Here is a 15,558-nt window from a genome sequence, read left to right as displayed (position 1 = left end):
TCAGTGGCCAGAGACCTTCTATTATTTATTTGGCAAAGATGGGCCTCCCACATGTGTAGTAACCATCTTTATAGATGATTCTACAGGGTGGCATGTAAAATTGGGTGTGCTATCATTGAAAGCATGTCTTGGGCTTGTATCTGGTTACAAAATCACTCTAGGCCAAAGCTTTTACTCAGCCTTATACCAAACAAGAAAATTTGGAGTTGTGTTCTTCCTCCATTGGTTGTAGAAGATGCTCCAGGCTATGATTATAATTTGTGATTAAGAAAGTTCTTAATTAAAGATTGTCATCTTCTTTCATTAAAAAAGGATCAAAACTTCTATTCTTGCTTTGTTTTCTTCCTAGTGATGATCTCAAATCTGTATTGACCTAAGAATTCTTTCTGAAATGTATTTTCTTTATTAGTCATGAGTCAAAGTCTATCTTGGAAGTGCTCGTGCGATTACCTTTGCAAACACTTATCAAATGGGTGTGCTTCTGTAACAAAGAGGACTTTTTATCATCACCGTCAACAAGATGCACTCGGAAAAGTCCACCCCTCAATAAGTAAAAGGAGAAGGGTGCAACTAGAGTCAGACTGCCCTTCCACGTCAGCTCTGGTTACACCTCTATCTACACCTCCGACTATGTCAACTCTTCTTGAACCCCAAGTTTCTCCCTCTATTGGTCCAATTAATAGAGTGGAAAGGGTTAGTAAGGGTGAAAGACACACTATTTGCCATTGCTCACTGTATTGCGGAGGCGGTCGACTAGTTCATGCTTCAACCTATTATCATCATCAAGATCTCTTAAAAAAATATGATAGCTTAAAAAATAAGTTTGTCTTAGCTGAACATGGGCTATCAAGCGAGAACGTCGCCTACGATCATGTGCAAGACTCAAGTGACCGTGAACACATGTCATTTGAGGCAGTAGTGGATGATCAAAGACAAAATGAGGCAGTAGTGGATGATCAAAGACAAAATGAGGCTCCCATGGACACCAATGATGTTCTAGAAGATGATTTCTCTATTTTGTACATGGAGCTCATTGAGAGAGTAGTGGAACTACAATCTCTATGGGATGAACATCGATTACCAATAGGTGTACAAGATAAAATGCTTCGCTTGATGTTCGGTGATTTTGGGGGATCAAGGGTCAGTTGTCCAAGCGCCAAGCAAAGTTTAGCGAGACTGCTAATTCAGCTCCCATCTACATGGGAAGGAGACCTTGGTGGTATTAGAGTCCCTGCATGTTGGGACCAACTACAGACAATGCTGAAAGGGCTCGGAATGATTTCTGCCCAATGTTATCGTGTCTGCACAGGATATCAAGGGGCACGGCATCCGCCACAACTCCTTCAACCAAGTTCGCAAGATAATTTTATTGGAGAAATGCCAAAGTCTTTATGCTCTAGAGAACCTCGCTCTAAAAAGCTAAAGCGAGATTGTCTTGAGTGTTGTGAAAAATGCCCCGTTTGTGAAAAGCCAAGGAAGTGTATGCTATCTTTCGACTATATACCAATTGGACCTCAATTAAAGCTTTTGACTAAATGCAATACATTTTGTCATGAGATGTTGAATGTATGGCGCCATAAGCAAGAATGGCTTCTTGAAATTGTAAACGATGCTCAAAGAAGGATCGTTGATTTCTGGAATGGAACGAAGTTCCAAGAAGTAAAAGATTTTTGGGATCCAATGGTTTTATATGAGCTACAAGTGGTTTGCTCTAATCTAGTGTGCAAAAAGATCTACACCACTTTTCCAAGCTCTAAGCGACATGAAGCCTTGCGAAGAGGATGGGATGCAGATAAAGGAGCTTATCAATTCACCTGTCTCGAATGCTTGGAAGATATTCAATGCAACAAGAAATTTCAAAGGGTTAGTTATACATGTATAATTTTTGTGACATTATTTCACTCATCTTTAATGCTAAGGTGTGTGGTGGTGTGGTCAGGGTGATCCCCGCAATGTAGCATTGTTGCTTCATTGGGACGGTTTTCAGACGTCCCGGACGACTCAAAAAAGCTGTGGTGTTGTGCAGATTTTGTTGCTTCATGCAGGTCCCAACTCCTCCATAGAGGTCTTGCCAGTCTTGTTTATCCCGCAAAGTTGTAAAAAGAGTATAAAGAGCTCCGGCGATGTTTTTGCAACATGCTTAACTCCTTTAGTGGACGAGCTAGAGAAATTATATCTTCATGGAGTGGATGTGATATATGAGTATCCAGTAGAAAAAGTTTTTGAGGATCCTAAAGGTTATACAAAGTTGTGCACGATACGCGCCATGGTGATGATGGTTACTGGAGACCACCATGCACAGTGCAAGATAGGCATGTTTAAAAATGGAGGAACTGACTTTTGCAGGCGTAACAAGGCACAAGCAACTCTAGTGAAAGATGGTACAAAACTGAATGGTCGATATGTTTATAATGAAAATCACTATCAAAGTAGATTTCCACCACCACATAGAACATTTGGTGAGATGAAAGCTGCTTTGGAGGAAGCCAGGCGATGTTGTACACAAGTTGAAAAGGAAGCAGCCTTGAAAAAAGCAGGTCTCTCAGGGGTCTCCATCCTGTGGAGACTTACTGACTTATATGGTTTTGATGTATCCCTTGACTGCGTGTACGATGTGATGCACACAATTTCATTAAATATATTTAAGTATATTTCACATCTAATTCAGAAGGCCGATGCTTCTCAAAAGAAGGAGATAGATGCAGCTGTGAGAGATCTCACCAAGGTGATGCCTAGCTCAATTCGATATGGTAGGTGGCCAAATGCTCCAAGTGTCTACTATGACTCTTTTAAGGCTGAGGAGAATCAAAAATTTATTCAGTGGTGTCTTCCTTATATTTTAAGGACAGTCAATGGGATAGATGAACAGATGCAAGTTCTGGGCTATTTATTGATTGATATAGCTCATAGTTTCTACAATTACTCTAGAGATCATGGATGGTCCATTGGTGATATTCAAGTGGTAAAATCACTTCTACAATCTTGGAGAATTCGAACGGAAGAATACTTTGGAGCAAATTCTTCTCCCTTGGAACATGTTGCTGGAAGTGCTGATCTTCTTGATGATGTGATGCGTCATGGTCTACATGATCGTTACTGGTGTTATATCTTTGAGCGTCTTGTAAAGATATATAGCACCATCAAGACGAATAATATGCAGGATGAAGCATCATTTGTCCAATATTATAGAGAAAGTTCTTTACTAGAGTTCTTCAGATTGTGCAATCAGACAGTGATGAGCTTCTTCCGAAACAAAGATTCGTAAGATCTTTGCATGCCTCTATGGGTGGAACTTGTTACCATACACATGTGGTAGTGATGTGTGTGAACACACTAGGACCGCCAGGGGCATTTTTTCCCTCTTTAGGAGGTTTTTTTCCCCCATGCATTGTAAATACGCCCATCACTCTAGGGCTATCTATCTTTCCATTGCACACTAAGTAACATACTCTCTATTGTGTGCCTTGAGCTTCCTTCATCTTCTCCAAGCTGTGTGTGTTTCTCTGCAACCCTAATTCCAACAATTGGTATCAGAGCAGGTCACGTCCTCCCGGGCTTAGTCTCGCCAGTTGCTCCAGCACACGCCTGCTCACTTTCTCCGATTTCAGTGAGCTTTGACTAGCGTTCGCAGGTCGACAAAAATTTTGGGAAAGCTCAAAGAGCTTGGTTTGCTCAGAATTTTGATTTGGGCTCATTTCGGCCTCCGTTTCCACTACAGGCAGTACTGCACAGGCTATTTCGTCATTTTGTGCAGAATTTCTGTCAGTGCTGTTTTCTGCCTAACAGGTGCCTTATAGTCTTCTACGGTTTGTGCTATATAGCACAGGTTGCTCCCGCTCCATTTCTCCTATTTTCGGACAGTTTTCACATCATGTCAGCATTTACCATGGCTGACAACAACAACACAGATCTGTTCAAGATGTTTGTTGTTGAGGACAGGTTGGGTGGGGACAACTACCCTATGTGGGCTTATATGATGCAACATGTTCTTGTGTCAAAGGGTGTTTGGAACATTGTGCAGGGCATGAATGTACGTCCTTGTTCTGAGGATGTAGGCGATGTTGAGGATGTTGCAGGACTTGCTGCAAGGATTGTAGCTGTTAGAGTTGTTTTGCCTACGGTAGAACAAGCTCGTTGGGATGTTAAGGATGTGCACGCTCATGCATTGATTGCGTTGTCTGTGAAGCGCACCATTGTTCCTCACATCCGTTCAGCAAAATCTGCAAAACAGGCTTGGGATATTTTAGCAGGTCTTTATGCAAGCCGCAATGAGGCTAAAATTGCTTTGCTGCGTAAAGAGCTGGAGTCGAAGATTATGCATGAGGAAGATGATATGGACACTTTCCTTGCTAGTGTCAAGGATATCAATGAGCAGCTTATTTCTGCAGGTGAAGTCATTTCAGACAGTTCCCTTGTGCAGATTGTTCTTGATGCCTTACCAGATTCCTACCAGACATTTGCTAGTACTTGGAGACTGATGACCCAAGGAAATCCTGAAGTTGTCAAGTTTGATGCATTATGCATATTGTTGTTGCAAGAGTCACTTTCCAAAAAAAACAGGACTAGGCAGTGTGCACTTGAACGGGCTTTTATTGCTTCTCAAAGAAAGGGTGGTAACAGTAATGCAGCCAGTTCTTATGGTTCTGCTGCGAGTAGCAAAACTTATCTTCCTAATGCTTCTACTGGCAGCACTTCGTCTGAAAATTCTGGTGATAAGGGCAAAAAGAAGATGCGTTGCCATTATTGTAAAGCCAATGATCACTTGATCAAGTCGTGTCCTAAGTTGAAGACCAAAGAGGCTAAGAAGAAAGAGGGTGGTTCCACTCCAAATGCTGGTTCCACTACAAATGCAGCCATTGTTGAGTCTTCTGTGAAAGGAGACTGTGTTGCTGATGCTGATGCAGAATGGGTTTTTAGCGCAGAGTGCACTTACAATCCTGCTGTCCATGATGCATGCTTGTCAGTTGCTGCAGATTCACATGTGTGGTATTTCGACAGTGGTGCTACAAAGCACATTACCTCACATCGTGAATTGTTTACCTCTCTCGAGTCTGTCCCTCATGGGAATTCAGTCACTTGTGCCAACAACGCCTCTTATCCAGTTCAGGGAGTTGGAAAGATTGTGCTCGCTGCTGCTAATGGCAGTTCCTTCACACTTGTTGATGCACTTTCTGTACCTGGGATCAAGAAGAATCTCTTGTCTGTATCCTCACTTGCTAGACTTGGACTTGTAGTCAAATTTGTGGATGACAGATGTACAGTTCATGATCTCAGTTTTGGTAATGAAATTATTGCATCTGGTCTTTTGTGCCGTGGGCTGTATAAGCTCACTTTGTATGAAAAGTGTGGACAAAATTTTACAAATGCTGTTGCAGATTCAAGGGCTATTTCAGATGCAAAACTTTGGCATGCACGTTTTGGTCATCTGAATTTTTCCAGTTTGCTGCGTTTGCAAAAATCTGATATGGTTGCTTCTTTGCCACCTCTTGAAGCACCTGTCAAACATGTTTGTGAAGGCTGTATTTTGGGTAAGATGCAACGTTCTAAATTTCCAAAGGATAGTTCAGTTCGGGCCACATACAGGTTGCAGCTTGTGCATAGTGATGTTTGTGGGCCCATGCAAACTCCGTCCTTGGGCAATTACCTATACTTCGTGACTTTCATTGATGATTACTCCAGGCATGCATGGGTATTTCCGTTTAAAGCGAAGTCCGAAGTTTTTATGTGCTTCAAACAATTTCTGGCTATGGCTCAAAATGTCTCGAAATGGACTATGGGCACCCTCCGTTTTGATCGAGGGGGGGTGTATATGTCTCATGAATTTAATGCATTTATGGCTAGACGTGGGATAAAACACCAATGTACAATGCCTTATACGCCTTAGCAAAATGGTGTTGCTGAGAGGAAAAACAGGTCACTTACGGAAAATGAACGATGTATGGTCAAAAGTCAAGCTTTACCGCATTCTTTTTGGCTTGAGGCCATCATGTGTGCCACTTATGTACTTAACAGGTGTCCTACGAAAGCTTTGCAGTCTATTACTCCATATGAAGCATGGCAAGATAGAAAGCCTTCTATTGAGCACATGCGTGTTTTTGGCTGTTTGGCATATGCTTTGGTGCCACAAGTGCAGCGCAAAAAATTGGATGATAAGGCTATCAAATGTATTTTTGTTGGTTACAGTGCTGAAAGCAAAGGTTACAGGTTGTATCATCCGCAAACAAAATGTATTCTGGTTTCACGGGATGTAGTGTTTGTGGAAGATTTTGTTCAGCCCTTGCTGTTATGTACTAGAGACAATAGGTAAGCTCACAAGAGATTTATGACACTTTGTTGCATCTTTTCAGTGGTGGAAATACGAATGTAAGTTCCAATGAGGCAAATGTACAGCCTATGGGGGTTTCTGAAAATGTCGTAGATCAGCCTATTACTGATGCAGATGTACATGATGTACTTGATGAGGAAAGGGCTGAAAATGAACAGGCTAGAGGTATGCCAAAATGGGTGGTGCACACTTTGCGTGACAGTAAATTGGATGCACCTTTGTCTAGTCGTACTCGTTTAGGCTCTCGCCATGCATCTTATGCATCAGATTGTTATGCTTTGGCTGTGTCTAGCTTACATGATGTTGAGGAGCCTCTGACTTTTGATGAAGCACAAAATTCAGAAAATTGGATGGCTGCCATGCAATCAGAATATGATGCACTTATAGAAAATGACACATGGACTTTATGTGATTTGCCTCCTGGCAAAAAGGCCATTGGTACGAAGTGGGTTTACAAGTTGAAACGCAAGCCGGATGGTGAGATCGATCGCCATAAGGCTCGACTTGTTGCAAAGGGTTATGCAAAGCAAAAAGGCATAGATTATGAAGAGACTTTTGCTCCCACTTGTCGTATGACTACTGTGCGTTTTCTATGTGCATTGGTAGCTCATTTTGGTTGGGATGTACATCAATCAGACATTGTTACTGCTTTCTTGAATGGTGACATATTTGAGGAAGTTTATATAACCTAGCCTAGCGGTTTTGTCATAAAAGGACAAGGGGACAAAGTGTGCAAATGTAAGAAGGCTTTGTATGGGTTGAAGCAATCTCCTCGTGCTTGGTATGAGAAAGCTGAGACTCATTTGGTCAAACGAGGCTTTCGTAACAGTCCAACAGAAAGCACATTGTATGTAAATCGTGAGGGTGATGTATTTCTCATCATGGTTCTTTATGTGGATGATTTGTTGATCACTGGACCAAATGAGAGACATAGTGCTGAATTTAAGGCTGATTTGAATGCTACTTTCAAGATGAAATATTTGGGGCTGTTGCATCATTACTTGGTTATACAATTTAAGCAGTGTGATGGTGGTTTTGCCCTGTGTCAGAAAAGTTACATAGAGACATTTCTATGTAAGTTTGGACTTGAGGATTGCAAAGCTATTGCCACTCCCATGGAAACAGGTTTTAAGTTGAGTCTACATTATGCTGGAGATCCTGCTGATGTCACTCTTTACCAAAATGATGTTGGCTGCCTCATTTATGTGTGCAACACGAGGCCGGATATTCAGTTTGCAGTCTCACAGGTCGGCAGATTTATGCATAGCCCAGGGTCTAAGCATTGGCAGGCTATCAAGAGGATTTTCCGCTACCTTAGTGGCACTTTACATCTTGGCTTGTTTTATCCCAAGGGGGGATCATTGCCGCCAGATTTACATGCTTTTTCGGACTCAGATTGGGCTGGTTGTTTGGAAACGCGAGTGTCCACAAGTGGTTTTTGTTTCATGCTTGGCAGTTCATGTATATCATGGTTGAGCAAGAAGCAACCTACTGTGGCCACTTAGAGTTGTGAGGCTGAGTACAGGGCAGTCTTCACAGCTACTGTTGAGTGTGTATGGCTCAGACGCCTTATGGATGATTTGGGTGTTGGAGAGGACACTGCCAACACTATCTACACTGACAGTCAGAGCGCATTGGCAGTTGCGAGGAATGCACTTTTTCATGCTCGCAGAAAGCACATTGAGGTGCATTACCACTATGTCAGGGAGAGGCTCTCAGCAGGAGAGATCAGCTTGGCTTATGTGCCAACACAGGAAAACCTTGCAGATCTTTTCACAAAGGCATTGTCTCGTGAGAAGCTTGAAGCTTTCCGCAAAGCTTTGGGCTTACTCCCCTTTGTGGAGTGATCCTGTCCTCAGGGCATGGCACTTCCCTTTACTCATGTGCCAGCTCTCGTTCATCGCATCACTCCAGGGGGGATTTGTTACCATATACATGTGGTATTGATGTGTGTGAACACACTAGGACTGCCGGGGCATTTTTTCCCTCTTTAGGAGGTTTTTTTCCCCCTGCATTGTATATACGCCCATCACTCTAGGGCGATCTATCTTTCCATTGCACACTAAGTAACATACTCTCTATTGTGTGCCTTGAGCTTCCTTCGTCTTCTCCAAGCTGTGTGTGTTTCTCTGCAGCCCTAATTCCAACAGAACTTTCAGTAACTCCGCTATAGAAGACTACTCAAAGGAGTGTTCACTGCAACATATGGATGGTTTAGCAATTGTTTCGTCTATTGGTGCAGCGAAATCTTTGTGGAATACCATGTTGAAACATGGTCAAAGATCGTCATGTATAGATAGCCTTCTTCCAAGGGCATTGCAATTTCAAAGAAGCGATGTGTTTATTGGAATCCAACAAGAGAGGAGTCTACCTTTTTAAGGAGCTTTTGGAACATTGAAGCAAGCATTCCTATTGCAGAAGTAAAGGCGTATGACAAGGTTCTCTTCAGAGGGGAAATATACAAAGTTGGCTCTGATGTGGTGGTGAAGGTTGATGATATAAATCAACAAGTAGAGGAAAGGGGCCATTGGAAAGCTTCTATAACTTCTTTTTTCTCTATGCAGCATCAAGAAAAGTCCATGCTTTTCTTTGCAGGGAGATACTATAAGCAATGCATTGTAGGTGATACTCATTCAGAACGATTACTTATTGATACAGTTACAGGAATGAGTGTCCTTTAAAAGATACCGTTGCCCTTCACTTGGGATTGTACTCGCCCAATCTCATCTTTGCTACATAAGTTTATTCCAATGCCATTATCGCGAGGACATAAGTTCATAGCTTATGAAGTGACAGACTTAAAGAGAAGGGATAGATTGCTAGAGGAAGGACAATGTGGAAATGTTCCTTTATGGCTCCAAGAGCATGATATAGTAAAAGTATGCATCGAAAATGGAGGTGTGGAACAATTGAAGCATGCCGTGGTTAGGGAAATAAACTGTGAGGAAAAAATGGCAAAGCTTGCTATACTAAAGCCTCCTATGCATCAAAGTAATATTTGGAAAGTTCAAATAGAGGAGAATGAATGGAGAAGTTGGGATAGTTGTCTGTTTCTGCTCGAAGGTTGGGTTGTAGTGAAGAAGAAGAAGATCACTAAGCTAGGGGAGCTTGATCGTTGGGTACCTATTATATGGCGCTCCAATGAATGATTATATTTTGTAATTCACTATTTGAACATGTCTAAAATGTGTCAAGTTTACATTTAATTTTGTACTCCTGTATTTGAGCATGTATACAATGTGTCAAGTGTGTTTCTGCTCGAAGGTTGGGTTGTAGTGAAGAAGAAGAAGATCACTAAGCTAGGGGAGCTTGATCGTTGGGTACCTATTATATGGCGCTCCAATGAATGATTATATTTTGTAATTCACTATTTGAACATGTCTAAAATGTGTCAAGTTTACATTTAATTTTGTACCCCACTATTTGAGCATGTATACAATGTGTCAAGTCTATATTTAATTTTGTAACCCACTACTTAGATATGTCTATACTGACTTAAGTCTCTTTTTTTTAAAGTGATTTAACTTGTTTTTATTGGTGATTGTTAATTATTTTTGTATGTGTGTGCTTGTTTGACTTTGTTAGGGTAAATATGAGTTGTCCGCAATCTCTTTTAGCTGCATTGCTTTCGAAACCTCATGATGAAGCTCTCAAAGAATTGACTGTATGGAGAGCCAATTATGCTGGGAACAAAAGAATTTTAGGAAATCCTACTAGCATTACTACACATGGGGATCCACCTTGTGCAGCTAAATATGATCCAGAGATATATGACCAGGTGTTTAGACCTCCACCTCCCACACATAGAGATGCAGGGAAGCTTTATGGTAGAAATTTTCTTTTGAAGTATCATCCGGATCAATATAGAGTGTTATACTCTAACTACGGGGAGGTGGGAAAATGGTTTGCAAAAGTTGACTCTATTGGTGACCTTCGAAACAATCTTGAACGAAAGAGTCAAGTTATGAGCATCATTGGAGACAACATAGGCAAACTCAAAGACATTGTCATAGATGGATCTTCTTATCCTTGGAAGGAGGAGGATATTTATTTATGGTGTATCAAGTCTCTTGCCGCTAAGTGCAAGTATACCAAACGAAAGGCCCACCAATCAACGTCTTCCTCGAGTGGATCTACGATATGGTTATTTAATGCATTAATAAAGTTTTTTTTTTTGTGTGTTTTATACTTACAAGATATTTTTAATGCAAATATAGGCCATAAATAATGATTTACATGATAAGGATGTTGGGATGCAACATGGAGAATCCAATGACTTGGATAAAGATGATTCTCCTAACAAAATGGTAAGATAGTTAGCATGAATACTTAGTGGCTTATTTGATGCTTTGTTTCATCTACATTTTATTTTTAATAGGTAGAGAATGCTCACGATGACAATGCTTTGGCAAAGCTTACTGACATGGATACTATTGTGGTAACTGAAAACAAGATGGAAAAGGAGGCACCAGCTAATGTGAGTCATTGGTTACTACACACTATTCATCTTGAGCTTCTAAATGTGTGTTCTTAAAGTTAAATTTGTTTATGGTTTATTTATGAAAACTTAGGAAGATGTAGAAGTATATATTCCAGAAATTCCTTGGCAAAATAATGATGAAGAAAATGATGCTTATGAGGTATGTTCAAAAGTACTCTCTCTCTCTCTCTCTCTCTCTCTCTCTCTCTCTCTCTATCTATCTATCTATATTTATTTATTTATTTATTTATTTATTTATTTATTTATTTATTTATTTATTTATTTATTTATTTATTTATATTTCACTTAAATTATGATTATTTTTTATTTAGGAGTATCAAAGATTTATATCAGATGGGAGCTTTGGGGTTGCTTTGGAAGAAAAAAAATCTTATGAGAGTTCACATGGTGTTGATCATAACCATGTAGAGAACAAGGTTTGAGTTTGAAGTTATGTTGTTTGATGCATAAAATACATTTTTTGTATTGCTTGATTATTGTGATTGTTTGGTATTTAGAAAATTAAAGATAACACTTCAAGTGAATATTGCGATTCAAACGTAGATTTGATCTCTAGAAAAAGTGTGCGAAAAAGAAAGGTATGCTAATAATATATTTGTGTTGAGTAGCTTGATCGGTATTGGATTTTACTTTCTTTTATAAGTTGTTGTGTGTCGTGTTTTTAGGCTACGAGTAAGCTTCAAGAGCTTCTTTAAAAAAAAGGAGAAAGCTTCAAAGGTTTCCAATAACAAAAAGAAAAAGGTAAATTGGTTAAGTTAAGCTATATAAATGAAATCTTGGTAACTAGAATTAAAACTATATTGTTTTCATGTTTAGGAACTATCAAGTGGATCCAGAGAAGAGAGTATTATTGATGAAAGCTTTGTTTTAGAAAAAAAGGTGTGTATTTTGTTAGGTGTACTACTTGCACTATACTTTGACTAATACACATAGAGTTTAACTAGATGATGACTGATACTCTTTGTTATTTTTTTGTAGGCACGAGAGTTATGTGTAAGTGATAAAGAAGCCATTCTAATGAAATGGCTTGGTACTAAGAAGGTTGAAGACATTTACCATCTTGTAAAACCTACTTATGCTGCTCTCAAAAAAACACATTCCTTCTTCAAGAGGAAGGCGGGTGGCACCAATTCTTTTACCATGTGTGAGGATTTAGTGACTTGGCTCTTAGTGAAGAGCATAGTTTGTATCAATTTTGATAAGGTAGGAGCTTTGTCACTAAAAGATGTGGAGTTGGCAAATGAAGATTGAGATTTGTATCTTTGAAACTTCTATGTGTTTGAAAGTGACATTATCTTATTGAACTTTCATATTTGGTTACATGTACCTCTCTTGTTAAGTTGATTAAATCACTTCCTGAATCACTTAAAGATTTGACTTAGCATACATTCTACTAGTTTAGATTTTCTATATGCCTACCTAGTTTAAATTTTCTAGGTCATTAACTAGTTTAGATTTACTAGGTGACTTATTAATTTGGATTTGCTAGATGATTAACTAGTTTGACACACTAAGGTCAAACTAGCAAGTGTGAAGAGTTTCTAGTTAGATCTAGCAACTTAGTTACTATATGGTAGTACCATTTGCCATATAGTAATAAACTTACTAGATTGACCAACTAGAAAGTGTCTCACAGTTGCTAGTTTGCACTTTTACTAGTTGTGTGTATTCAAACTAGTGAATCATCTAGCAAATTTATATTTTTTTCTATATGGTAACATGTCAAAAGCTCCTTGTGAGCTAGATAGAGAGAGAGAGAGAGAGAGAGAGAGAGAGAGAGATCTTGTTGGTAAGGAAGAGATGCAAAAAGGATACATCAAGTCTCCATAGATGCAACGAAGGTGATGATGTGGAGGCATTTCTCTGCAGCTACAGATGCATGGAGGGTGGATTAGATCCTGAGACAGTGTTGTCAAATGCTGATAGGGTGATGGTGGGAATGTGTAGATCGCCTTTGATGCCTGGCATCAACATTATGAGGCAAGAGGGGAGGGGGTATTGATGAGGAGTGAGGCGAGGGGCCCAATGGGTAGCGATAGTGCAGGATCAGGTGGCCAACATCCGGTTGATGAGATCAGAGAGAGAGAGAGAGAGAGAGAGAGAGAGAGAGAGAGAGAGAGAGAGAGAGTGCAGGTCGGAAGTAAGGAAACGTGGCAAGGTCGTGGAGCAGAGAGAGCGGTGGAGAGAGAGCCACCCTGTCTGATCAGCATGAAGAGGGAGGAGAGGGAGGGGGAGAGAGAGAGAGAGAGATATATGTATATTTTTTCCCCGTCTACACTCAGGAGTCGACCTTGCTTGTCTCTTTCTTTATCTTCCACTGGCCTGCAATGAATGCTCCGAGTGATGGAATCGGTTATATGCAAGCTCTGTGAGTGTAGGTTGATGGAGATGATCGGGAGAGGAGCGAGGGCAGGAGCTGTAGGTTTGTTGTGTGCGGCCGAGGTGGGGGGCCTGCATCCGAGGAAATTCAAGGCATCCGCTTGCTTTTTGCGTTAGTCTCCAAATCAGAGAAGCGATGGCGAGGGAGGGATGATGGCACGCCGCCTTGCACATGCGAGGCCGAGGGAGGGAAGGAAAAGGCTGCGAGCATTGCAAGACGCATGTAGGGGGGAGAGGAGTGTGTTGTGCCACCAGAGGAGCTGGCATGTGCATCATGATGGAGAGTTGGTTGATTTGATGGCGAGTGTTGTCTTGGAGGGTCTATGGGTGTGGGCTTCAGCTTGCCATCTTTCAACTCTGGAGGTGCACACATGGGTGAGAAAAAAGATACTGCGATTGGGGGGCCGCAGAGGCGGCTGAGGTAGATGATGCATGCAAAGAGGAGATTGCATCCACAGGGAAGAGAGGAGAGGAGTGTAGAACAGGGCAGGACCTAAGGTGATCAATTCGGAGCGATGGTGAGGGGCCACGTCGCAAAGGCTTAGATGGCGACAACGACAGTTTGTTCACTTTGGAATTGAAAGATTCCTTGAGAATCTGAGAGACAAACTAATTCATTTTTACAGATCAAGGCTTTAGTTCCTCTGCCAAAGCATTGGTAGCAAAGTTCATGACCTAGTCCTTATGAGTATTTTGGAATAAGATGTTAAGTTATACTCACTATGTTGCATGGAAAATCAAGTATATTAAGGTATGAAAAAATGCTTAATAAGGAATTCTTGGTAAAACCAATATGTTCAACCTGTCAAAAAGAGTCAATGATTTTTACACTCATTTTACTAGACACAAAATGCACATATTTTTTGGTTCTTCCTTTCAATAAGATAAGGTGAATATGGGGGTAGTAGTAAGATGGGCATCATAGCCTCCTTCCAATGGTAGAGGCCAAAAAGGACAAGACGGACTCTTCTAGCCTATTGGCACTTTTGGGAAAAACGAAATGCAGAACTCTCTATGAGAAATGGGCATTGACAAACTTATGGACTATTCGCCCATGGAGCAACTCATTTGGCTTAACTCAGTTACACTAGCCTTTAGTATGCCAACATAGCCTCCCAACTACATAGGTTCTACTTCTTGCACCAACATGAAAAGCTTCCACCATCTGTGGAGCTCAATGGAGATAATGGCCAGACTATGTAAGAACATTTCTCCCTAAAGGTGAAATTGCAAGGGATGGTCCAAGGAGCAAGATTGCTATCTAGAAGGGAGGAAGAAAAACCTTGTCTTGGGGGAGCATGTAATCAAGGGACCCACTCTTCAGGTCCCTTAAGCCTGTTAGCTCACGCTAGTGTATATCATCAAAACTAAAATAAAAAGAGTGGGACTTAGGGTGAATAACTATCAAGATATTAATAACAAAATAATGAAGTGGAAGAGCTCAAAAAAAATGTTAGAATGCAACACTTTAGAGAAGGAGCATAGGAGGTGGGCCAAGGCTGTGCTTACTGATTTGCAAGTCAAAGAAATAAAAAAGACCGGGCTATTGGCCAAGGTGCTTGCCCTCAAACCTGAGTCAACAATAAAGCTCTCTTTCAGAGCTTTAAAGGTCGAAAATATTAGGGACTCAATAGCGGCAATCACAGATGAGAGGGGGAGCATAGTCCAAGGCCATACTGATATGAATAGACTGATGCTTAACCACCTTAGCCAAATGACAGGTCAACTAGAAGTCCACTTGCAAGAGGTCAAGGATGTGAGGTCATTGTTGCTTAGCACGGAAGCCTTGGACCCATTTCATATGATCCATGTCAAGCTCCCTTAAAGGCAATGGGGTAGGAAAAGTAGTCAAGGTGGGATGGATTGACAACTAGATTTTTCAAAGAGTTTTGGGAGAATCTTATATTCTTGATTACTAATATGGAAAACAAGGCATTGCTAGAGGGATAGATGGTTGCCAACTTTTAAAAAATTGGCTAATCAAGCCTATTCCCAAATTAGTCTATTGCTCTCTCTTAGAGCACCGACTTCCTAATTCAATGATGATTGTTTCTTACAAGATTATTGCCAAGGTTATAGCCTTAAGTCTTTCTCCAATCCTAGCAAAAATGAGCACACCTTATCAACATGGATTCATCAAATGAAGATCAATTTGTGACAAAATTCTAGTAGCAATGATCAGCATCGAGTATACAAATTTCTCCAAACAAGATTTCATTCTCCTTCAACTTGACCTTGACAAGGCTTATGATAGATTTTGGTCATACATCGAAGATATCGTGAGAGTGTTTGCTTTGGCCCTAGAATGTGCACAATTTTGCACACTCTAGGGGTGGATAGCTGCTTTGAGCTT

The 15,558-nt window shown here is 40.7% G+C and overlaps 1 pseudogene; it reads left to right on the top strand.

Moving 5' to 3' along the window:
* Positions 1-13,432, top strand: part of LOC147417740 (uncharacterized) — a 73,046-nt pseudogene extending 59,614 nt beyond the window's left edge.
* Positions 13,433-15,558: the final 2,126 nt, after the last annotated feature.

This window comes from Adiantum capillus-veneris, chromosome 30 (genome assembly GCF_014529385.1).
Source record: "Adiantum capillus-veneris isolate H3 chromosome 30, ASM1452938v2, whole genome shotgun sequence".
NCBI lineage: Eukaryota > Viridiplantae > Streptophyta > Polypodiopsida > Polypodiales > Pteridaceae > Adiantum > Adiantum capillus-veneris.
Note: the sequence above shows the minus strand (reverse complement) of the source record. Positions and strands in the feature narration are given on the sequence as shown.